At 36.1% G+C, this 24,890-nt stretch overlaps 2 protein-coding genes and 1 long non-coding RNA gene across 3 annotated transcripts in view; 2 read left to right on the top strand and 1 right to left on the bottom strand.

Annotated features, from left to right (window-relative positions):
• CMSS1 (cms1 ribosomal small subunit homolog) overlaps window positions 1-24,890 on the bottom strand; it is a 380,113-nt gene that overhangs the window by 283,661 nt on the left and 71,562 nt on the right. The window lies entirely within an intron of this gene.
• Window positions 1-24,890, top strand: part of FILIP1L (filamin A interacting protein 1 like) — a 115,925-nt gene that overhangs the window by 25,403 nt on the left and 65,632 nt on the right. The window lies entirely within an intron of this gene.
• Window positions 7,026-13,863, top strand: LOC125921754 (uncharacterized). The gene is made up of 3 exons (XR_007457483.1): window positions 7,026-7,559; window positions 12,732-12,866; window positions 13,477-13,863. It is a non-coding gene; the product is annotated as an uncharacterized LOC125921754 (long non-coding RNA).

Genomic DNA, 24,890 nt, shown 5'->3' with positions numbered 1-24,890 from the left:
CGACTTCGGCTTAGGTCATGATCTCATGGTTCCTGAGTTCAAGCCCCGCATTGAGCTCTGTGCTGACAGCTCAGAGCCTGGAGCCTGCTTCAGATTCTGTCTCCCTCTCTCTCTCTGCCCCTCCCCAGCTTGCTCTCTCTCTCTCTCTCTCTTTCAAAAATAAATAAAAACATTAAAAAAAAAAAAAAGAAACAATTCCATTTATAATAGCAGCAAAAAGAAAAAAAACACTTGGGAATAAATTAAACGAAAGAAGCTTAAGACTTGCACTTTGGAACCTACAAAACAACGTTGACAGAAATTAAAGAAGACCTAATAAATGGCAAGACATCCCATGTTTATGGACCAAAACACTTAATATTGTACAAATGGTAATAATATCTGCCAAATTGATCTAGAGATTCAACACAATCTCTGTCAAGTTGTATCCTTTCAGTTTGTTCAGCCATAAGAAAGATAAAACTATTAATGATAATGGATGTTTCTCATGAGATATAGGTTAGCTATTTTCTTAAAACTTTATAAAGGAAGATCCTTTAATGCCAGCTGATACTCAGGAAGCAAAGGATAGAGACTTAGAAATAGGCATCTGGGTATATCCCAAGGGGAAATGATCAAAGGCAAATGATTATCTGTCGGGGGGGGGGGGGGGGAGGAGAAAGAGTATTTTTGTTCTAGATGAGAAAAAAGAAAAAAGGGGTTATCTGTCATCCATTAATTCACTCACTAACATCCATTTAACCTAACACTATGCATGACACTTAGAACGGTGGGGGGGGGGGGGGGGAAGAATAACATGCAGATCATGTCTTTGAGGCCCCAGTAGAAAACAGTAGTAGCATGAGGCAATTAAATGTGGCTGCAACTGAAGCATATACAGAGTGCTCACAGATCCCATAGATGGATTGATTAGTTCTTCATGGAGGGAATGGGAAGGCATCCCAGCCCTAGGGGGGCTTTAGCTTGATGGCTGAGTAACACTCTTAACAGGCAGAGAAGAGGGGAAAGTTTATTCTAGGCAGAAAATTGCACGCATAAGTACAAAGGAATGAAAAGACAAGTTTGTAGAATTAAGTCCCTGTCGAGGATGAGTAGGTTAGGGCTAGACTGTGCAGACTGTGTGCCACTACCCCAGGCTTCCTCTTTATCTTGAGCCCAAGAGAAATGTGTTGTGCAGAAAGATCACAACTTGCCATCGGGAATTTGTCAGAGCACCTATAGCATACACAAAGCAGTGTGTTAGGTGTGTGTCTGGAGTCAAATTTGGAAAAAGCATAATAATAATAATAATAATAATAATAATAATAATAATAAATAGCAATAACAACAACAACAACCAGAAAACTACTATTATAAGCAAAACACCATAGGGGATAAGACCTACAGAAGTACAATTTCCTGATAAAGACTTACTTCATAGCAAAATGGGATTGTACAAGTATGTGTTCATTTGGCTAGAGTAAATGGAAAAACTCATTCCATCCTAAATCCCAGAAAAGGAGGTGTGGGTGTGCAATATGCTACCTAATCTCTTTTGCCTGGCCTAAAATTAGGTAATTACAGCAACATGGGAACAAATGGCAATGAGATATAACTAACTGGAAAAGAGAAAGGAACAGGAGTGTCTATTTATTTTGACTGTACTCTCAACTCTGCCAAGACATTCCAATCTCCATCCCTTTGTCCTTGAAAAGAGCTACTCAGCAAACTTTACTTTCAGAGTATCATAGGCTTAGAGAATATCACTCTCTTTGGACATCTTTGGAATTTGCCTTCAAATGTACTGAGCAAATTGATAAAAAAATAGCTTGAGTTCTATACTGATGTTTTAATCTTCAAAATGGGCAGAAATATTCTTGCTATCTACCTTCCTTGCACAAGGGCTAATTGAAAAGAATGTGAATAACTATTTGGGCAAAGAATTTGAGATCTAAGGATCAAAAGTGAAATGCAAACCCAATAAAATGTTTATTTACATATGGGGATAATATCTAGAATTGTAGAGCATTACCTTTATCAACCCAAGGGCTAATTACCAATATTTCCCAGATTATCTTTAACAATTATTTCCTTTAAGAGTTGGAAGGGGTGCCATTTGTGACGACATGGATGGACCTTGAGGGTATTATGCTAAGTGAAGTAAGTCAGACAGAGAAAGACCAATACCACTTGAGTCCATTTACATGTGGAATCCAAAACACGAAACAAACAAAACAAAACACAGAGTCATAGATATAGAGAACAGACTGACGGTCAAGGATTGGAGGGTAAATGGATGACGGGGATCAAGAAGTATGAACTCCCAGTTATAAAGTAAGTACATCATGCATATGTAATATACAGCATGAAGGAATATGGCCAATAATATTGTATTAACTTTGTACTGTGATGGGCGGTAACTAGATTTATTAAAGTTACCATTTTGCAATGTATACAAAAGTTAAAACACTATGTTGTACACCTGAAACTAATATAACATTGTATGTTAATTATACTTCAATAAAAAAGTAAATAGACAAATTAGGGAAGAAGACCTAAGTTCAAAGTCAACTGACTGACAGTGGCACAGGGTATTGGATATAGTAGTAGGCCTATGCCACCTCACAGTACCTAACAACTGTGAAGACATGTGTTTATTTTGAAAGCTCTCAGTGATAGGAAGATTTATTAGAGAAATGAAACACTTCACCTCTAAAAGCTCACAGAACTCTGTTTTTGTTGCATTAGTCTCGCCAGGAGAATTCTGAATGTGTTTGCATTCTATCAGTCCACAGTGTGAGTCAGCCTGTCCCAAACCGGTTTTCTAACCAGAAAACTGAGAAGTTTGATGACACATTTAGGTAAACATGCTCACTGGATGAAGTTATTTAAAATTTTATACCTTTTTAATCCTCTCTAAGCCTCTGAAATCCATACAGGTTTTTAGAGAAGATTTAGGTTCATATGAGTCAAAGAGTAGAAATTATATGTAAACCAACTCTATGTAAGAACTCCATGAGTTCTGAATAACTAAGAATGTCTAATACCTGAAAGAGCAAAGAGGGTAACCTGACCCCAAAATGAAGCCCTTAACTAGTCAACCTTATTTCTAATTGAAATTTCAGCTCTAAATACTCTTCTTGCCCTAAGAACTGAAATTTCTCATCCATTCCGGTCAGATGAGGACAGCTCTTTGTTGATAAAGATAAATGAACTCTGACTGTGAAGGGCTCACTGAAGTGTTAAACTTGTAGACCATTGACTCTCATCCCCTACTTTCTAAGCAATTTGAGAATTCAATAGTCAGTGGAATGCAAATATAATCAAATTGTGGCAAAGTACAAGTCAGAGTTATTCAAATTAAGTAGAACTGATAGCAGCTATAAGTTATTATAAGAGCTAACTAAAATTTACAGTATTATGGACTTTTCAATCCATGCAGATGAAAGGCATACAACACATGGAGGCAAAGGTCTTTTTTTGACACCCTATTCTTAGTGATAGTATTACTTCTTTATGCAAAGAAGACTCTTCAAGGGAATCCACCCATTCTCTGGGCCTGTTAGACAGTTTTTAAAGAGTTTCTGCTTTACCTAAAAGAAATCTTGCCCCTGTCATGAAAGAGTATTTCTGCTCCAAAATTTAACTTTTCATTATTTACTGTTACCTTTTGGAGTAAATTCATAACAAATAACTGAGGTACAAGGGAGTGGCTCTAAAACCTTTGGGATACCATGACTCTCCCTATTCCCAGTTCCTCCCTCCTGCCCCAAGGATTCCACATCACTCTTCCTTGAATACATGAAACACAACACACATCAAAACTCAGTTTACTTTGTTGGTAGCACCACCAAATCCTAGCTCAGATTACCTCAGTTCCATTCTCTGACACTGAAGCACACAAAAAAATTTTAATAAGAGACCAGAACTTGAAAGGTGGTTCTCAGCATTTGTCTTACCCACAGTCTCAATTCCAGTCCCTAAATTATGACATTTTAACTATCTAATTGTTTGAGAAATGCTGCAATAGAACATTCAGTTCTTAACATTTCAGGTAAGCACCTCTTTGTAATACCCTCCCAGCACTCACAGGTACAAACACGGAGTAACAGTTCCTCAAATGAAAAAAAAAAAAAAAAAGCATATAATGGCTACTCGGTAAATTATTAAGGAAAAGGAAGTGGGGTCAGAGTAATCCCACACAGAATTTTAATTAAACACCTAAAACAAAGAACTCATTAAGAGAACGATCACACACACCCACACACAACATGAATCCTTTCTTTGTAGAGACAGTAGATTCTATTTTGTACATTCTAAACAAAAACAATACAAAGAAAGATCTCTTATAGAGAATTTGATAATTAGTAATAATAATATTAGCAATGATAGTTACCTGAATGTTTTACCATTTTACCTGAATGTTTACTATAGAACACTGTACTAAGCATATCAAATGGATGATCTCATTTAATTCTCATGACATTCTTTTAAAGTAGGTACTGTTACGGTCCGCATAATATTCAGATAATCAAACCGAACCTTGAAGATACTATGTAACTTTCCCAAAGTTATTGATAGTAACTATAGAGAAGAATTAGGACTCTTGAATCTGAGCTCTTGATACTTCTCCACTGATTTCCCAAATTAAGTAAGTTATCATTAGAGTTGCCAGGGAACTATTTAAAAATGCAGATTTCTGGCCCCAATCCCAAACATACTGAATCAGAATCTCCAAATGTAGCATTTGAAGGTAGGAACACAACGGCATCTCAAATATGGTTCAAATGTTCTTTTAAGATGCCAAGAGAACCCGAGTAAGGCCAGTTGTCACATAGTTGTCTAAGTCAAATCATTTGCTTCAAATAGAAAACAGCATCGCTTTTTCCATGTGAGCCTCTTCTCACTATATAGCAGTCAAAAGGACCTGTGTGTTGAAAGGTCAAATGAGGTCATGGTCACACTATGTCAGCAATTAGGACCAAGATACCCAGGTGCATGAGCTGTGTTACAGAAGATGAAAGTGATACAGCACAGTAAATCTGCTGATTCAGAACTGCTTAGTCAGAACCTCACTGCAGAGAAGGCACAGAACCAATGTGGAAATAGAACTTCTCAAGCTACATTCACGCATGACTAGATCAACAGTTCTTAATATTAAAAATGCAGTTTAAGCTTCTGAAAAATTAACTTATCATCTAGTTTATTTATTAATTTATTATTAATTTATTTCAAAATGCTTACCCAGTACCTATCATGTGCAAAGCAGTAGACCAAAAAATGTTCCCTGTCTTCAGGGGCAGAAAACATTCAGGCAGTGGGAAAAAAAGGTGAATACTAATTAGGGGATCAGGAATAGCTTGAAGGAAAAGGTAGCATCTGAGCTACCTTTTTATTGAAATAATTTTAAGTATTATTTAAATAAATGTAAATGAGTTCTGTTCCAAGGGACCATCCAGAATGTTGTATTCATCTACATGATCAGAGCTGCAACCCTATTATGTGTATGTTACAGTACACTAGGGGGCAGTTGGTGGTGAAGAGGGTGGAGGGAAGGGTAAAATACATGAAAGGTATCTTGCTTTCAAGTTGAAGATTACCATCTCTTCTATTTATATTCCATTGATCCAATCCAAACTCAACATAGCCACTTCCCAATACAGGGCAAGCTAGAAATGACTGGCTGAACAGCCATATATGTCCAGGAAGAAAGAGCCAATTGACATTTTAAAGACAACCAACAGCCTGCCACAACCTTAGTGCCAACCACTTAACCTCTCCAAGCTTTAGTTTATCTTCATAATCTTGAAGAAGGTAAAGATTTCTTGAAAAGGATAGAAAAAGCAACAAGCATGAAAGATTAATAAACTGTACCTTATTAAAATTAATAACTTCTGTTAATCAAAAATACAACGATAATCAGATGAAAAGGCAAGCCACAGATATGGAGAAGATATCTGCATATGTATAACCAACAAAAGACTGACACTCAGGATATATAAAGAACTCTAAATCAATTAAAAAAAAATGACTGACAGTCCAATATAAAAAAGGAAAAGAATTAAGAGATATTTCATGAAAGAGGATATCCAAATAAGCATCTGAAAAGAAAGTTCAATATTATTTATTAATCATCAGACAAAAGCAAATTAAAACTATAATGAGATACCACTACAACCCTACCAAAAGGGCTAAAACTAAGAGGAGAATATCAGGTGTTGATGAGTAAGTGGACCAAGTGGAACTTGCCTATATTTCTGATAGCAATATAAAATTCCATTTATCTGAAGTTGAATTTCCATTAATATGAGAATCCATTCAGATGAAGTTCAAAACAGACATAATTAATCTATGGTAATAGAGGTCAAAATGGTAGTTGCCTCCTGGGAAGAAAGTAGTTACCAATTGGAAGGTGGCACACAGGAAGTCTGCTGAGAAGTTGGACACATTCTATATTCTGGTCTGGATAGAGTTTACACAGGTATATACCTATGTAAAAACTCATCTATGTGTATACTTAATGTTTGTGCACATTACTAAATATAAATTATATCTCAATAAAAGAGAAAAATGGAAAGATAATGCTTAGAAGCTGTAAAATGAGATATGTTACACAATCTGAAGATGCAAAAGGTATAAACGACCGGACTCAATAAGTCTTAAAATAATAACTCTTTTTTTTTGTTTTGTTTTTTCAATATATGAAGTTTATTGTCAAATTGGTTTCCATACAACACCCAGTGCTCATCCCAAAAGGTGCCCTCCTCAATACCCATCACCCGCCCTCCCCTCCCAAACTCCACACCCGAAAAACAAATAACCCAGTGAAGAAATGGGCAGAAAACATGAATAGACACTTCTCTAAAGAACACATCTGGATGGCCAACAGGCACATGAAAGGATGCTCAACGTCACTCCTCATCAGGGAAATACAAATCAAAACCACACTCAGATATCACCTCACGCCAGTCAGAGTGGTTAAAATAATAACTCTTAAAAAATAATAACTCTTAAAAGTCTGGGTGACAAGAAGATTGGTCCTAATAACAGCAATTAAAAGACTGGGAGAGGCAGCTTTGGAATGCTGTGCTTGAGAAAATGGTGAGACATCTAGAAGTAACTGCACAGGCTAGAGAGAAGTCAGACAAGCAGTGGCTAACGATAAAGATGTGGAATTGTAGCGTAGAGAGGAAAGTTGAAACTGTAGGAATAGATTAGAGTGCCAAGGAGGAAGTAGTATAGAAAGCAAAGGGCTGGATTGTCTGGGCAAAGGTTTGCATTTAGAGAATGAGAAAAGGAGAATAAGCTATCAAGGAAATTAGAAAAGAAGCAGAATACGATATAGAAAAAGAATTTGGGAGAGTTCAGTGTCTTGGAAACCAAAGAGAAAATTTCAAGGGGTGAGTAAGCAGGTAGCTGTGTTAAGTGGGATAATGAAGTCACAGAGGAAGCTAAAGGATGAAGTATAATAGAATATAGCCTGTTGGATCTGATGATGAAGTCACCAATGACCTCTGAAAGTAACAATTCCATCAGAATGGCAGGTGATGAAACCAGATTTCAAGGATCCAAAGAGGGTGGTGAGTACTGAGTATGATAGTATTCTTCCAAGAAGCTTGTCAGAGACTGAGAGGGAAGAGAGAGGGTGGTCACTTGTAGAAACAATGAAATGGAGGGAAATGAGCCAACTGAGACAGAGGACACTAGAATAACAAGAGGATGAGTACTACCAAGTTCCAAAGAAGACAAGTGGGCATGGGAGGCAAGGAGGAGGTAGTCATTACAGACAGTGATGGGACTTAAAATAAGCCTGAATTTCAGGTTGACTGAGAAGCAATGAGCAGCCATAAAGACAGAAAAAAAAAAATGCAAAAGAAAAGTAAGAAAAACCTTTAGGCTTCCAAGGTTGTAACAGAAAGATGTCAAACTAACAAAAAATAATGTTTGGGAGGCTCTTTGACCTCATGTTAATGGGATATCCTATTTTAAAGGAGCATGTTAAATATCTTTTTAAAGATTCTATTTTAATTTGTTCATTGAAAAAACAATGCCAAAAAAAACTGCCCTGATATAGAAACAGAATACATTTTTACTAGGCAGGTTCTACTACTTAAAGTAGTTATAAATATTTGATTGCAAAGCAGTTTTTCTCTGTCACTACTGAAAGATCTACTCCAAGATTAGGAACAAAATACTAGCAAATGATGGAAATAACAAAATAACCACATTGCAATGGTGAAACAATCTAGTCTATGGTCCTTACAGACCTTTGTTTATAGTGAGAATAAAAACGACACACTTATCACTAAGAGCAACAATAACAAAAACATTCAGCACACTCACTGCTGCCAGAAATGTAAAGTGGTTGTATGAAAAGTGGGCAATTCAAACAAGGTAAATGAATTAAGGCCCACTCAGATTCTAAAGTAGGAGCATTTGCTTAGAAAAACAAGATGCATATCTCAGTAGTTACTTTTCCTGGCTGAAGATCTTGCTTAACTTAATTAGCTTGGGCTTGTTTCTATTACTTGAAGTCATCCTTTTCTATTACCAAATGAAGAGTTTTTCATTTAGGACAAATTAGTACAAGCAAATGAAGCAGCAGGGGACTATAGTTTTATCATTTCATTGTTTCAGCCTGGGAAATAAGAAAGCAGCATTGCATAGTTTTCTGTGTGAAGCATCTTAGTAAAAACAGAAACAAATACTTTTTTGGGTCAGGTCACTGATCCAATCAAACCAGGGTCCCTGTCCCTGAGAGTGGCAGCCAAGGAAGCCATGCTGGGGCCTATGAAGATGAAACCCTAAAAGATAAGTTACCCTTCATAGCCAATTTTGGATTTCTTCCATAAGTCTATCAAATTCTTCTAAACCTATTTCTTTTATGGCCCACCCAAACAATATATCAAATGCTTTAAAACATGCACATGTGTAAATACACACACACACACACACACACACACACACACACACGAGTGTTTACTATATGCCAGCTACTATTTTATTTTATTTATTTATTTTTTTAAAATATTTATTTATTTTTGAGAGACAGAGTGAGACAAAGTGAGACTTGGGGGAGGGGCAGAGAGAGAGGGAGACACAGGATTGGAAACAGGCTCCAGGCTCTGAGCTGTCAGCACAGAGCCCGACACGGGGCTCGAACCCACAGACTGTGAGATCATGACCTGAGCCGAAGTCGGACGCTCAACCGACTGAGCCACCCAGGCGCCCCATGCCAGCTACTATTTTAAGTGCTTTTCACCTAATCCTTAATTTTCATAACATCACTACAAAATAGGTCCTACTATTAGCAGCACTTAACAGATGAAGGAGCTGAGGCTGGGGAAGATAAATAACATGCTTAATGGCAAGAGCTAGATATGGGCAGGAAGATAAACAGAATGCAGCAGTTTGACCAGTTTATCCTATATATTATTTTTTTTAGAAAGAATTTTTAGGTTTATTTTTTTATTTTGAGAGTGTGCATGCAAATAGGGGAGGGGCAGAGAGAGAGAGGGAGAGAGAGAACCCCAAGCAGACTGATGCCAGGCGCAGTCTCATGAACCATGAAATCATGACCTGAGCAGAGATCAAGAATTGGATGCTTAACCAATTATGTCACCCAGATACCCCTGAACTATAGTTTTCAAATCCAACTTGAATTACCATTCTTCACACCATTTTCCATCTCAAAACAGGCTGAAAGCTAGATACTTATGTATCAGGATAACTTCATTAGGGATGATATCTATCACCATGTTACAGAATCACTCTGAAGTCATTTAATTTTCATTACCTTTTTCCATGTTCTTTCATGGAACCGCATCTGAAGAAATTGATTCTTACAGAATAAGAGATGAGTATGAGTAGAACATCAATTCAACAAGTATTTACTGAGCACCTATTCTTTCCCAGATGTGATACAAATGGTCTTAAGCGGTCCCATACTTTTGGTTGCCAGGAGACCATGTCCCCACCTGCCTACTCAAAAAGCGTCAGATGGTACTATGAATGTTTTGGTTACTACTACTAAGAGTTCATTATACTGATAAAGGTGTTTCTTAACAATATCCAATCTAAAATATATATATATAGCCTAACATTGTAAATACCCTCATTACTTAGGAAGTTACTGAAAGCAAGCCAGTCATTTAAGTATTTTGTTCCTGAAAAATAAAATGTAGTTGAGCTTTTGAAAATGCTTATTTTTGAGACAGAAAGAGAGAGAGCGTGTGCACACGCATTAGCAGGGGAGGAGCAGAGAGAGAGAGGGAGACAGAGGACCTGTAGCAGGTTCTGTACTGTTAGCATAGATGCAGGGCTCGAACCCATGGACCATGAGATCATGACTTGAACCGAAATTGCCCAGGCACCCCAACACTGATTTTTAAAAGACTTCATACAGTACTGACAGACCATAGGGAATTATACGCTACTGTTTATGTTTTATTTGTTGGTATCATTATTATCAATAACACACAAAGTTTGTGTATCTGCTACATGCAAAACACTATGGTGAGCTCTACTGGGAACAAGATATATGGTTGTGCTTACAAGGAAACAAATGTATAAATCTTAAAATACATTTATATAATAACTATTCTTTAGCTTGTTGGAATCTGTGCTATTTATCAACAAGATAATGCAGACAAAAATATCTTTTCCATTAGCTATATCCTGTCCAGAGTTGAACAAAGAAAAAATCACTTGGCGGAGAGTAGAGTTAACACAAATTGTTTATCAAAAAGACTGAGCTTTGTTTGACTATTTAACTTTACAATACACACCGCTGGTACTGAAGCAGCATAAACTATGTAGTATCATTGTCAGCACAATTCACAGGTCTTGATGTGTAGTGAGTTTTCCCAAAGAACTTCTGGCTAATAGCCAAGCAAAAGTACATAATTTAAAACACTCAATCAATTTCATTCTGAGGCATTTTGTTTAGTGTTTAATAGCTTCCCCAGAGACAGGCAAATTACAAAAGCGCATTGTTTTGACATGAGCTAAAATGAGTCATCGCTCGTCACTACATTTTTGAGGATTTGGCATTAATCTTCTGAGATGATAAACCATAAACATTTGAAATAAATACCAATTTTCCTAAACAGTTTAGTAAAGTCAGGCTACTCTTCTCATTGGAGCAATAAACCGGTAACCCTAAAGGAAGGCACTACCCTATTCCTGCTTGTAGCCATTTTGCTTCTCCAAATTTTCAATAGCCATGTAGGGCCCCAAGACTATAACAATGCTAAAACTTACTTGATTAAAAAAAAAAAATGTGCATTTATTCTGAGAGTGACAGAGAGAGACAGAGAGAGTGCGTGTGCACAGGGCAGAGAGAATCCCAAGCAGGCTTCATGCTGTCAGTGCGGAGGCCGGCACAGGGCTTGATCTCAAGAACGGTGAGATGATGACCTGAGCCAAAATCAAGAGTCGGATGCTAAACCAACCTACTTGATTTTTTAAAAATAACAAATTAAAAGAATAATATATACAATTTAATCCCTGGGTGAATTCTGAATCCACTATCACCTGGTATTTCCAACCAGTATTTCTTGCATGCAAAGGAAACAATTCTCAACAAGAAACAATGCAAACTGGCTTGAATTTCAACTCCTGGATGCTCAAGGATCCAGAGCCTACTATTTTCATGTCCTAACCCCTCAGGAGTGCTCTAGGGCTCACACCAATTTCATTTTCGTTTAGACAAATGGACTAAAACTGTGCTGAGTATATTAGAATCACCAGGAGAGCTTTTAAAAATTCTGATATCCAGCGTGCACCAATTAAGCCAGAATCTCTAAGACCTAAGCATCAAAAGTACTGGGAGCCTCCCCAGGTAATTCAATTGTGCAGCCCAGTTTGAGTACCAGTGCTTTAGACTTGTGCGGGAGAGCAGAAAGAGGGAGGGACAGGCAGTGATTAGCACTTTTGGTACTGTATGGTTGTTTTGATGAACATTAAGTAGGGAAAACAAGGTTGGACTAAATAACTGTAATGAAATTATAGCTTGTTTATCACAAAGAGTTAAGAGCATAGATTCTGAAGCCAAACTTCCTGGGTTTGAATCCTGGTTATTTATAAACTCTCAGACTTAAGTTCTTCATCTATTCAATGGGGATAACAGTAGTACCTATCTTATAGGTTGCTGTAAAGATCAAATGAATTAATCTATATACATATAAAGTGTTTAGAATAGTATTTCACTCACAGTAAATGCCAAGTATATATTTGCTGTTATTAATATCCTCATCATCACCATCTTTGTTTTTCATACCTCATTAACACAGATTCGAATTAAATGATCTCTCCTAAATCTAAGAATTGAATGGCTTTGATTTGAGTATTTAGTCAGGAATTTTAAGAATGACATCACCATTATATGGGTATAATATTTTTAATTTTTTAATTCATTAATTCTTTTAATATTTACGGAGTACCTCCTGTGTGCCAACACTGTTCTAGATGGGTGTTACATCCTAAATCTCCAAAAAGTTTTCATGCACATTTACATTTATTTCATCCTAAAATAATGTCAATTTGATTCTGACTATGGAGTTAGAGAGTTTCGAAGATCCAATACAAACAGGACACCATAGATGGCATCTTAGGAATGTATAATAAGAGCTAAGTAGTTGAATTCTTAGTATGTATAAGTGCTTCTTTAAGTACTTCCAGGCCACAACTCATTTAATACTCACAACAACTAAATGAGCAAGGTACTTACTCCCATTATCCCTATTTTATAGATGAGGAAACAAAGGCACAGAGAGATTACGTAACTGGTGAATGGAGAGCTCAAGACCCAAGCAGGGAGTCTGACTCCAGAGCCTTGCTTATCATCCCTGGGATGTTAATGTGCACTGAGGAAACATGCCTTGAAGGTGGGCCATAGTAGAGTCACACTCAAGATGGAAGTAGGAGTACAAATTGTCCATTGTAGCAATTTCAGGAACAATTTCAGGAATTTCAGGTGCAGGAACAGTGCACCTTTAGTGTTATTCCTCACACTTTATCTTAGAAATATTTCGTTGAAGAATACAATAGGGACTGGGAAATTGCTAGAAAAGAAGCAACAGCAGTAATCACAACAGCTACCACACAGATTCCACAAATACCTGAACACTTTATATATAACAACTTCTAATTATTTTAGTTATACAGTCAACATAATTCATGGACAACTTCTTTGTAGAAAGAATTAGATGGAATATTTCCTGTATGATCTTAAAATATGTGATCTCCATTTTTAACACTAGGGCATCAGTAATGCTCATTAAAGCTAAAGGGATGTATCACGGTAAAAACTGTCCAAAACACCTACAAAGTGTACTAATTTGGTACCAGAAGTCAGCAATCTTCTTTTGAAAACTATAATCAAATGTTATGTTCAAAATAAAATTGAACAGACTTTTTATATGCTACAAAATAAAGATCAACGAACACCAGAAACTAGTTTCTCTCTCCTTTTAAATGTTTCTTTACTTTTGAAAGAGAAAGAGCGCGAGCAAGAGAGGGGCAGAGAGAGAGGAGACACAGCATCTGCAGCAGGTTCCAAACTCCAAACTGTCAGCACAGAGCCCAACACCGGGCTCAAACCGACAAGCAGTGAGATCATGACCTGAGCCGCAGTCAGACGCTTAAACGACTTGAGCCACCCGGGTGTCCCACTACTTTCTCTTAAATTGCTATTTTCAGATGGAAAAAACCAAGTTCCTCTAAATAAATGCACACATAATATCGCCATCTAATATAATCAAAGCACATCTACTGTAGCTGTCTCTAAGGCCCTAAATAAAAAGAGAAACTGATTATATTTTTTTCTTTATGTGTGTTCAGCCTTTTTCAAGTGATTTGAAATACCAACAGAAATCTGATCCTTTTTAATATTAACTCATCTTACAACAGAGTAGCTTTAAATGTACCTAACTTCTATGAGAGTTTCAGACTCAAAGCCTCAGACTCACTCTTCATGGAATATATCTCATTTAATTGTACCTTTTTCTAATATTCTTGTGTGATAGACAAAAACACATTAAAATAAAAAAACTACTAGGATGATGTGAAAAATGTACAGATTTTTATGTATGAGTGTATGAGTGCATGAGTGTATTAATCTGTTATTAATTTATCACTACAAAAGAAAAATTTTGTTAGCTGACCTTTCTAGGTTTTCATTTTTAAAAGGAAAGATTTTGGAAAAAGATAAGATTAGACATAAAGAATCAGAGCAAACATAGCCTCCAGGCATTGTGTAATTCCATGTGAAATAATAGATTTGTAATATTTTTCATTCCATATACCCACAACACACCTCAAAAAATAATGCTATCTAATATGGAAATACAGCTTCTTTTTCTTAATAATCTTTTAAAAATGCTTAAATATGCAACAAAATAATAATAATGTATCACATCTAAACTCTCAAATAAGCAACATTTAAACCAAGACTGTTTTTGAGAGTCTGATAAATTAGACTAAGTCTATTTAGAAATACGTTTTGACGGCTAATTCAAGAAATAAAAAAAAAGAAAACAGAATATTAAATCAAATATTAATATGAGGAATCCATACTGGAGGTAGGATATCTTTTCTTAATACAGTCAGTCCTCAATTATTCAAGGTGATTAGGTTCAAGGAAAACTTCACTTAGTCATGAGCACTAGATATTTTCATGGTGGTATGTTTTGCCATATGCACTTAAGCAAAAAAATTTGACACATAATGGAGGAGGTGGGGGCTCTCTTACAATCCCATAATCCTCAACACTCATCCTGGATATCCTCCTTCTGGGCAAGATAGAATAAGAGAAGGTGATATGACAAGAAAATAGAAAACTAAATATCACCAGTTTAGAACCTCATCACCTCCCATCAGTCTCAGAAACAAAATTTTGTCTTCCTATCTTCTCTATTTAGATTTTCCCTCAAATATAGCATATCATTTTAGTACTCCATCAAAAGGTATCCACTGTCTTGGCGATAATATTAATCTTCAGATATTATAAATTATTCAAGATTTTTTAAAAAGTACAGAAAATCAAAATTTGGTTCAGACAAATGAACACAAATTAGTGGAGATATATAAAAGTAAACATGTGGTTGCCTTTTGTCCACTTTGTTTTACACTGTAAAAAGGTATAGAATAGTGGTCAGCAAACTTTTTCACAAAGGGCCAGGTGGTAAATATTTTAGGTTTTGCAGGCCAGATAGTCTTGCTGCAACTACTCAATTCTGCTGTTATAGCAGGAATGTAGCCCACATATTACAGATAATATGTAAACAAATGGATGTGGCTGTGTTCCAATTAAACTTTACAGACACTTAAAATTTAAATTTCAGGTAATTTTCACTATTTTGACATTTTTCAACTATTTAAAAATGTACAAACCATTCTTAGCTTGTGAGTAGTACAAAAATTGGTAGTGGGCAGGGTATAAAACTTTATCATGTCTTCATTCTGCCATGTCCTGCTTTATTTTACATGTATATATACTGTTGACCCTTGAACAACTTGTGTTTAAACTGCGGAGGTCCACTTATATGTGGATACTTTTCCCAATAAATACAGTATGGTACTGAAAATATATTTTCTCTTCTTTATGATTTTCTCTCTTTCGTTTTTAAAGATTTTATTCTTAAGTAATTTCTACACCCAATGTGGGGCTCAAACTTACAACCCCGAGATCAGGAGTAGCACATTCCACTGACTAAACCAGCCAGTCGACTCCATGAGTTTTTTTAGTAACACTTTCTTTTCTAGCTTTACTGTAAGAATGCAGTATATAATACACATAACATAAACAGTATGTGTTAATCAATGTTTATGTTATCGATAAGGCTTCCCATCAACAGTAGACTATTAGTAGTTAAATTTGGGGGGAGTCAAAAGTTATATGTGGATTTTTGACTGTGCAGGCAGGTGCCCTAACCCTTGCCTTGTTCAAGGGTCAACTGTATAGTATATATAGAAATTTATACTATGTAGTATAGTATATAGACATTTCTGACTACAAATGAAACATTTTGTTTAGCTTAACTTTTTAGGTATCCATTTTTAAAGCATGAGACCAGACATAAAAAAGCATGCCAATTATACCAATCATAATAAAGCAGGATATTGTGAGACAAGATACAGAATAGTTGGGTTTTACAGGATTGACACGTTTAAATCATATTTGCAGATATATACATATTAATAAGTCATCAATTAATAAGTCCATTAATGTTCATGCTACCATTATTCATTGTCAAGTCCCAAATCAATAACACCAATTGATTTTTCCCCACAATCTGAACAACAAAAATCTTATTAGTTAACTAAATCTTAGAAACACAAATACTAATGATATTGTCATAATCATTTCTCAGCAAACAGAACAAAACAAAAATCTGTTCTGAGAAACAAATTATGTTTCTTTCCAACACTTGTCTCCAATATAACACTAAGCCATGATAAAATTTTAAAGGCTGAAAACACATTTCCTAACTATTAGCCTTGTATGACATACAACTGGAAATGGGCTTCAGGGCCTTTAGCATCCATTGATATTTTCTGTTAAGAAAATTATTTTTTCAAAGTAAATTGCTGTGCTTTCACAATGTGTAACAAAACATCAAACCTGTGCCCTTTAAGGTAACTTATGGAATCTTAACACATTGCAAGGGTTTACTTGCTATGGCAACAAGTGAATCATAAACATTGTCAATGTAGAATTTTTTAAAAGACAAGCATGCTTGAAGACAAAATTTGGGGCCCATTTCTCTGTTCTTTGCCCTTCAAAGTAATTGTTCTTAAGTGCTTCCCCACTTTTTGTTTTTACTACTTTAATAAAGGGTCCTATTTCCTGACTAGATTCTGTCTTCCCCCTTTGAGAACCTTTCTCTCAAGACCTCTGTATGGAGTTTCAATAGCTTAATGTGACAGCCATTCATGAAAAAAACAAAACAAACCTAGAAAATATATACATTCCACACACAGAAATGCTGTACTAATGGGGCATGCAGACTTTTTAAAGTAAAACAGCCCTTCTATAGAAGAGCATACCAATTATGTGGCTAACATTAGGGCAACAAATTTTCCCTTGCCTTCCTATTGCCATATGCCTGTCATTTTCTCCCTATAGTTTCCATTCACTGTTTCAAACATATGTTGCCACTTATTTGCCAGGAAAGAATCTCTGAACTACCCTTTATGTATGATGAAATGGCAGACGGAACGGAGCCAGAGAGAGCACCATTAGCAGTTATTCACACTTCTGTTTTCTCTTAACTTCCTGTTCTCTAAAGTATATTTCTCATACGCTGGGAGGGATGTGTAATCATAAAGACATCTGTGACTCATGGTTTAGAATATGGAACTGCAACAATTTACTATAGAAGCAAATGGTTCTCTCTTCTACTGAGCCGCATGCCTCCTCTACAAAAAGCCTATCTTAAAGCTTAAAGCTTTGTCAAACATAGGTGAGAGGCTCCTTTGTCAACCTTCAGCAAATATCAGCATTCTTTCCTTTTCTAGCAATCACTGCTAGAGTTTACCCAACATTTAACCACATTCTTTTAACAAGGCACCTGTTCAATGGGCTCAGGTTGCTTGGGGATTGATTGCCCTGTGTCAAGTAAAGACCATGGAGATTAGTTAAGAGGAAGGGGTTTCCCACCAAAGATGAAAGAGATTTACGGAGATAAAATGTGGAAGACTGGTGTTATACTATATTATATATTTTGTTATATACTAACAAAAAACAAATGCTTACTTCATTCTGCACTGATTATCCTCTTTTGGCTTACTCAAACCCAACCATAGGTCAAGAAATATTGCCATGAATATTATGTTATTGTTGAACTAAATTCTTTAAACTATACCTGGCAGACACTACCAGGATTTTGGCCTCTTCTGGAAAAGGAGATGGCCCCAAATATAAGCTCTTGTCCATGAGCAGGAAGGAAATAGAGTATTTTGAAGAACCCACAAATATTACCAATCATGTTGCAGGATACATTAAAAAACAAAACAAAACAAAACAAAAAACTGCTGAGCAATAGCTCACTAAATCTATAAAGCCAACTGCAAAGCTACTTGAATTATGATTCATCCTTTATTTAAAGGGGAATGTTTTCAGCTTTTCCAGTCATGAACATGGGTAACTGCAAGTTGCCTAAAAGATCATGCTGTCATGCTTGAACCTGGAAGAATTAAGAATAAAATATATTAAGTTTAACCCTTCTGGCCACATAAAATACATATAGGCATTCTCTGGGTTATGAACACCTGACTTGTGAATGTTACCTCTCTATAAAAAGCCAGCCCACATTCTGCTCAAAAGGATGACACCTGGAGGGCAAGAGTATTTGAAGAGCTACTTAATTTTCTTCAGGCTAGTTGGCCAAGGGCTGCCATGGATATGGCAGGGAGGTATTCACCTGGAATCCAAAGTGGGAACCTGGAACACATTTGCTAATAAATATCATGTTTTATGTAAAACATAGGCTCCCGGCTAGTTTACAAAAAGTTAGCTACACATTAGAGTTTAAAATACAGTTTAAACTCTACACATTTGCACGAATATTGTTCTCCCCTGCATGCTGTAATAGTCACAGTATGTATAAATCTTGTGAGCTATGATATTACTGTTCTACAATATCACCATACCACTGCAGCTACCTAAATACAGATTTTTGGCTTTATTATGGATTTAGTAAGCTTCCATGTGCTAGTGTAGGATTCAACTCTCTACTTAGTAACACTGTTTCTCTGGGGAAATATTTTACAAATGAAAGTCTTCTTGCAAAATGGGGGAACCTCCTACATTCTGAAGATTTAAAGTACGGTATTCACTTTTTGCTGGAAGAATGTAAATTGCCCTAAGATCTATCTAAATTCAGCATTATCACGTTTCTTCCATGAGCAAAAGAAACCATAAGCAACAGACTTTAAAAGCATAAAAAACAAATAACAAGAAATGGTTATTCATGGAATGAGAACAGGACACCAACACACAAGAGTAATGTGACCTGTGAAAATCTGCCATACCCCACTGCCCCCACCTCCATGCCCTATTCAGACCTGACACCAGACTAGTTCCTTCTTGACTGTACTTACTTAGCATCCACAACAGAGGAGCAAATGGGGCAGAACTTTACCTCAACTGTTAAGTGCCACCTTCTCTCATACCTTTCCAGATGTAGAATTTCTTCTTCTGCATGGAAAGGGTACTTTATGCACTTTGTATAATTCACTTAGTTTTTAACCAGCTATCTCCTCTCCCATATTAACACCTCTCCAACCAACCCGAGGTATAAATTCCTTGAAGCATGGGATCTGTCCCCTTATTTTCAACCATATAGCACAAAACTTTGAATATAACTACAGAGAGGAAAGGAACTAAGTTTACTTAAGACCATTATATGCTGGTTCTATGTTAAATGGCTTTCTTCCCATCAAATATGTCTCATTTAATGTAGTAGGTACTTAATAAATGAATGCTGAATGTCTAGTCACCCAGCTTCAATAAAAAGAAAGCTATAAAGAAGTTAATAGAAACATTTATGGATTGGGCAAAGAGGGAGTCAGAATTTTTACTTTCAAAATGCCTTTGGGGTTGGTGGTGAAATCTAATTTTATTTTAAAGTATCTATGTATTCTATAAAGGGCTGTTGGTAAATAAAAATCGTTTTCAATTATCACAGAACTCTACTTCTATTTAAGTATAAATCAGTTATCTATAAAGAGTAAAGGATTCCACATAGAGATTAAAGCAGTTGGCGGTTACTGTACAAAGACAGCCAACTCTGATAATTTCACTAAAAGAATTGGCTATCTGCTTTCATCAAACAAACTACATAATTCTTAAATGTCTATTATGATAGAAAAAAAAAATCCTAAAACCTCATACCTTAGAAAGCTAAGATCTAGTCTTAGATTGAGAGAAGGCTTGAAATTCTACAAAATGTACAGTATTTTTGAGTTTACCAAACTCATCTTAGTTTTGAAGATTAATAAATTCAAAAATACCTAGATTCCAAAATATCGTTACTGGAGATGGAGATAAGTGAAAGCAAAAGATGAGTCCTGATAGTCCCCAGATTTCCTCATAGGAACACCCTGAGAGAACAGATACACAGATCCTGCATTCATCTAAGCAAGGCATTGCCAGTTCTAGGCCACAGTCACTATTGCAGCCCTACACTTCTTCTTTGGGAACAGCCTGCAGGCTTTGTTGTTATGAAAGCTGACCAAGTCAAGAGACACAAAGACCTGAGGGCTGTACACCTATTCACCCTATTGTTAAAAATGTTCAAGTCATTCCCTCTTGAAAATCATCTTCAGGACCTCATTCGCCCAACTCCTAGTTGAAGATAAAGCAACTGCAATACAGTTCTAAGGCGCACGCGCACACACACACACACACACACACACACACGTAATGTAACAAACACTTGTACACACATACACACACTCACATTTATCTAATTACTGAACAAAGGTGATGAATAAACACACGTGAACAGAAATAATGGTTTCTGTGATATTTACAACAAATTTAGTCACCAAATCACATAAAAAAAAGCCATGATCTGACAATAAAATATGGTAACATCCCAATAAACAACCTTAGGCAGGTTAGGCTTTAGCAAATTCAGTAAAAAATTGCCAGCAGAACACTTAATAACATTTCTTTCCATTGAATCTCTTCAGATTTGTTACTACTTTGATTCTATTCTAAAACTAATTTCCATTTTCTCAGGCTAAAGGAATGATAGTGAATTAAGAGCAAGAACAGTCTGGGGAGAATGCAAATAAGTAAGCTATTACATGAACTTCTAAGTCAGAACTGTATATATGAAACATGAGCTAGTAGGTCAGCATAATGATTAATTTCATCATTACTTATAGCTAAGATTCTTCTTTTATGTTTATTTGTTTTGACAGAGAGAGAGTGTGTGTGTGCACATGGGGGAAGGGCAGAGAGAGAGAGAGAGAGAGAGAGGGAGGGAGAGACAATCCCAAGTAGGCTCCACACTGCCAGTGCAGAGCCCCATGAGGGGCTAAATCCTATGAAGATCCCATGTGAGATCATGACCTGAGCCAAAATCAAGAGTCGGGCGCTCAACCAACTGAGCCACCCCAGGCGCTCCATATAACTGAGATTCTTAAGTAGCACTAACACCATATCCTCAAAGTTCATGAACCATTACATTAACCCTAAAATTAGAGATATAATGTTCTTCACATTAGCTAAATAATTTTCCACACGTAGTATTAATGGAGTCAATAGAGTTAAAGAGATCTAAATTCACTTTGTCAAACAGATTTAATATTCTATGAGAACAGAACAAATTTAGCCCACAGAAAAATGCTATATTATGTCCAAAGAAAAAGATCAACAAATGACACAATATTAACATTCACTTCTTTTTAAATTTTATTTATTTCTTTTGAGATAGAGATAGAAATAGAGAGGGAGAGGGAGAAGGAGAGTGAGAGGGGGAGAGAGAGGGAGAGAGAGAGGGAAAGAAAGAGAGGGAGGGAGGGAGGGAGGCAGGGAGGGGGGGAGAGAGAGAGAGAGAGAGAGAGGGAGAGGGAGGGAGGGGCAGAGAGAGAGAGAAAGAGAGGGGAGGGGCAGAGAGAGAGGGCAGTGGGAATGGTTATGAGCAGTTTCCTGGCTCCTTAGGAGAACCCAGAAGAGATGGTCCCTATTCTACCTCTAGGTGATGCATGTGGATCTATCTCTGGATGTGATGCCTGGAACTGCTAATGCCATTTTGCTACCAGGGTGATGATGAAGTCCCCTGGGGGAAAAGGCCAGAACTACAAAAGCCAGAGAAGCATAAGCAACATGGCATGTCTGGAGCCTACCCAAGTTTGGATTTTTTGTTGTAAGATGATATATTTTGCCATTGTTTGAGCCAAAGGGAGTCCAGGTTTTCTGTTGACTGCAGCTGGAAGCATCCTAGCTAATATATCATTTCCTTTGGGTTACTCACATTCTAGACTACGTGGAGGACCTGGGGCACTATTTTCAGGATACTTCTCAATGGAGGCAAACAAAATCACCATATCTTAGGAGCTCTTCCAAGATGAAAAGCCATCTTACATTACATGTTATTCTATACCAAATTAGAGACTGTGAAAAGCTCCTGAATGTAAGATGGGCTACCTTCTTGAAAGTGGAATCATTCCCTAAGAATTATTTCCTTCTGAAGCACCTGGAATGAGACTTCAATAATATCTGATTTCTCACAGTTGTTCAGTAAAAGTATAGAGGAAGCTCCCTTTAACTCTCTAAGACTGCCTCTCTTTACACTGGGCTCTAATACGTGTTTGCCTAAACTAAGGAGTAATAACTGTGAAAAATCAAGAAAATAATTACATTTATATAAATGTAACTAATAAGTGCAAGTGGATCATAGCTATCCTAGACAGCAGACCTATGTTCCCATTAACAAACAGACCTAACAAAGACTAAAAGTTAAAAAGTTTTGCTAATAATTGAGCTTATATTTGAGACAATGTTTATATTATTTGACATCTGAAAATTGCTAGTAGCCGATTAGGACACTGAACAATGAATAGAAATGATGAGTTAAGCTAAAACTCCATTTCTTAGCATAAAGGAGCAAACAAGTGGCTCTAACATATTAATCTGAAATATTTCCTACACAGGTTGTTTTTCACTATTAGATTATATTGTGCTAATGTCCAATTTCAATGCTGAAACTGATTAGCTACTCTAAGCTCATCTCACTAAAAAAAACCTCTAAAACACCACCACTACCAAAAACAAACAAAAAACACATAAAGTGCTAAATGAATATATAAAATATTTTAAAATACACATCGTTGAGACAGCAAGTTACTAAGGAATGTTCAATGGTTAAAGACTAAATAAAAGTGAAAACCCAGCAAGTAAGGTGGCTACTGCTTTAGAACATTTTTTGAACTCTGTGAACTTATATATATTTTAGCATCAGAGGGCACAGAGGACAAAACCCAGCATCCCCCCAACCCTACATAAAGCTGGATTGCAAAGAGCTAAACCATGAGTGTAAAGATGACTTAGAAACAAAATCAATCTCTAGGAACAGTAAGGAAAACTGTTTTCCTTGAACTATGGCATTTGGAGTAAGGGGAGAAATAAACTCCACAAAAAATTTATCATAACAAGACAGCCCAAATGAGAATTGGCAGCCCAAATTTGTACTAACTGGGTGGTCCAAAACCAAAAACCAAAAAAACCTGGGTCTAGAGATTCTGGGCTGAAAACATCTCCTGGCATCTGGCAAAATCAAACATAAGTCCTCTCTAGAGAAAGCAATCTGCAACCCAGGGTTCAAAGAATTCTCACATATAGAGTTCTAATATACAGGAGTTCATATTAAAAAATCTGAAAACAAACCAAAACATAATGCACACTGACTGATAGACAGAGAGGTGACAAAGGAATCAGAGCTGATGATATTTAAAGATCCCAGATATTTAAATTATCAGACAGCACATAAAACATACTCAATATGATAAAGGTAAAAAAGGAATTGACATTTCTTATTAAATCAGTAACAGACTATAAAAGGCCAAATCAGGAAAAAAGTGTAACTTTTAGAAATGAAAAATATAACTACATATCAGCAATGAGAATTGGTGAACTAGGAAAAAAATCTGAAGAAATTATAAAATGTAGCCTGAAGAACTAAAGAGATAAAAACAACTGAAAGAGCAATTAAGGGATATAAAGAACAGAGTAAGATGGTCTAACGTGTCTTAGTTTTAAAAGGTAAAGAAAGAAAAAAATATTCAGAAGCTATATTTGACAAGTTAATATCGGCTGACAATTTTCCAGAACTAAAGAAAGACCCCAAGTCCACAGATTCAGATTCTCAATGAAAGCCCAAAGGGACAAAAGAAAGCTATACTTAAGTACATCACAATGAAATTGCAGAATATCAAAGATGAAGGGAAAATTAAAAAAACAGCCAGAAAGAATAGGAATGACTTGTAGATCAATGACTGACTTTTCAACACTAACATGAGAAGCCCGAAGTAAGAGGAATAATATCTTCAATCCTGACAAAACAGTATCAACCTAGAAGTCTATACTCAGTAAAAATCTTCCTAAGAACAAGGGTAAAGTAAAGACATTCAAATAAATAAAAAGAATGTGCAAAGAGCGGACGTCCACTAGAGGAACTTCAGAAGTATGCATTATCTATTGAAGGAAAGTGATCCCAGAAGAAATTCTAGAATAAAAGAAGGAATGATGAGGAAAGAAAGTGGCAAACATGTTGGCACATCTAAACCAACATTGACTAAAAGAACAATTATAGATAATGGTAACATCTTGTGGAATTAAAAGAAACTAAAATATAAGAGACAACATAAGACAAATAATATGTAAATTGGGAGGGTGTACTCAAGAGTTAAAATGTTCTGAAACCACTAAAGTTTTTGGAGGAGGATTAAAATACTGATCAGCTTTAGACTGCTAATTTAACTTGTGAGGTAGAATTTATAGGCCAATTAATTCCTAACACAACAGGAATAGTGTGTAACTTCCAAAATAGAGAGGGAGAAAATGAATAAAAATAAAATTCAAAAGAAACTAAGAAATGAAATATAACAACAATAGCAAAAAAAAAAAAAATAGGTGGTTAAAAAATAGAACCATCAAATAAGATAGCAAAAGTAAATCCAAATACATCAATAATCACTGTAATATAAACTAAATGGTCATGTTAAAAGACAATGACTGTCAGACTGGATTGAAACAATTCTAACAATAATAATCCCCAGGTATGTTGTTTATAAGTGACTCACTAGAATATAAGAATACAGTAAAGCCAAAAAGAGAAGGTTGGAAAAAAAATATCATCAGGCAACTACTAACAAAAAGAAAGGTTACACAGCTATGT

This window comes from Panthera uncia, chromosome C2 (assembly GCF_023721935.1).
Source record: "Panthera uncia isolate 11264 chromosome C2, Puncia_PCG_1.0, whole genome shotgun sequence".
Lineage (NCBI taxonomy): Eukaryota > Metazoa > Chordata > Mammalia > Carnivora > Felidae > Panthera > Panthera uncia.
Note: the sequence above shows the minus strand (reverse complement) of the source record. Positions and strands in the feature narration are given on the sequence as shown.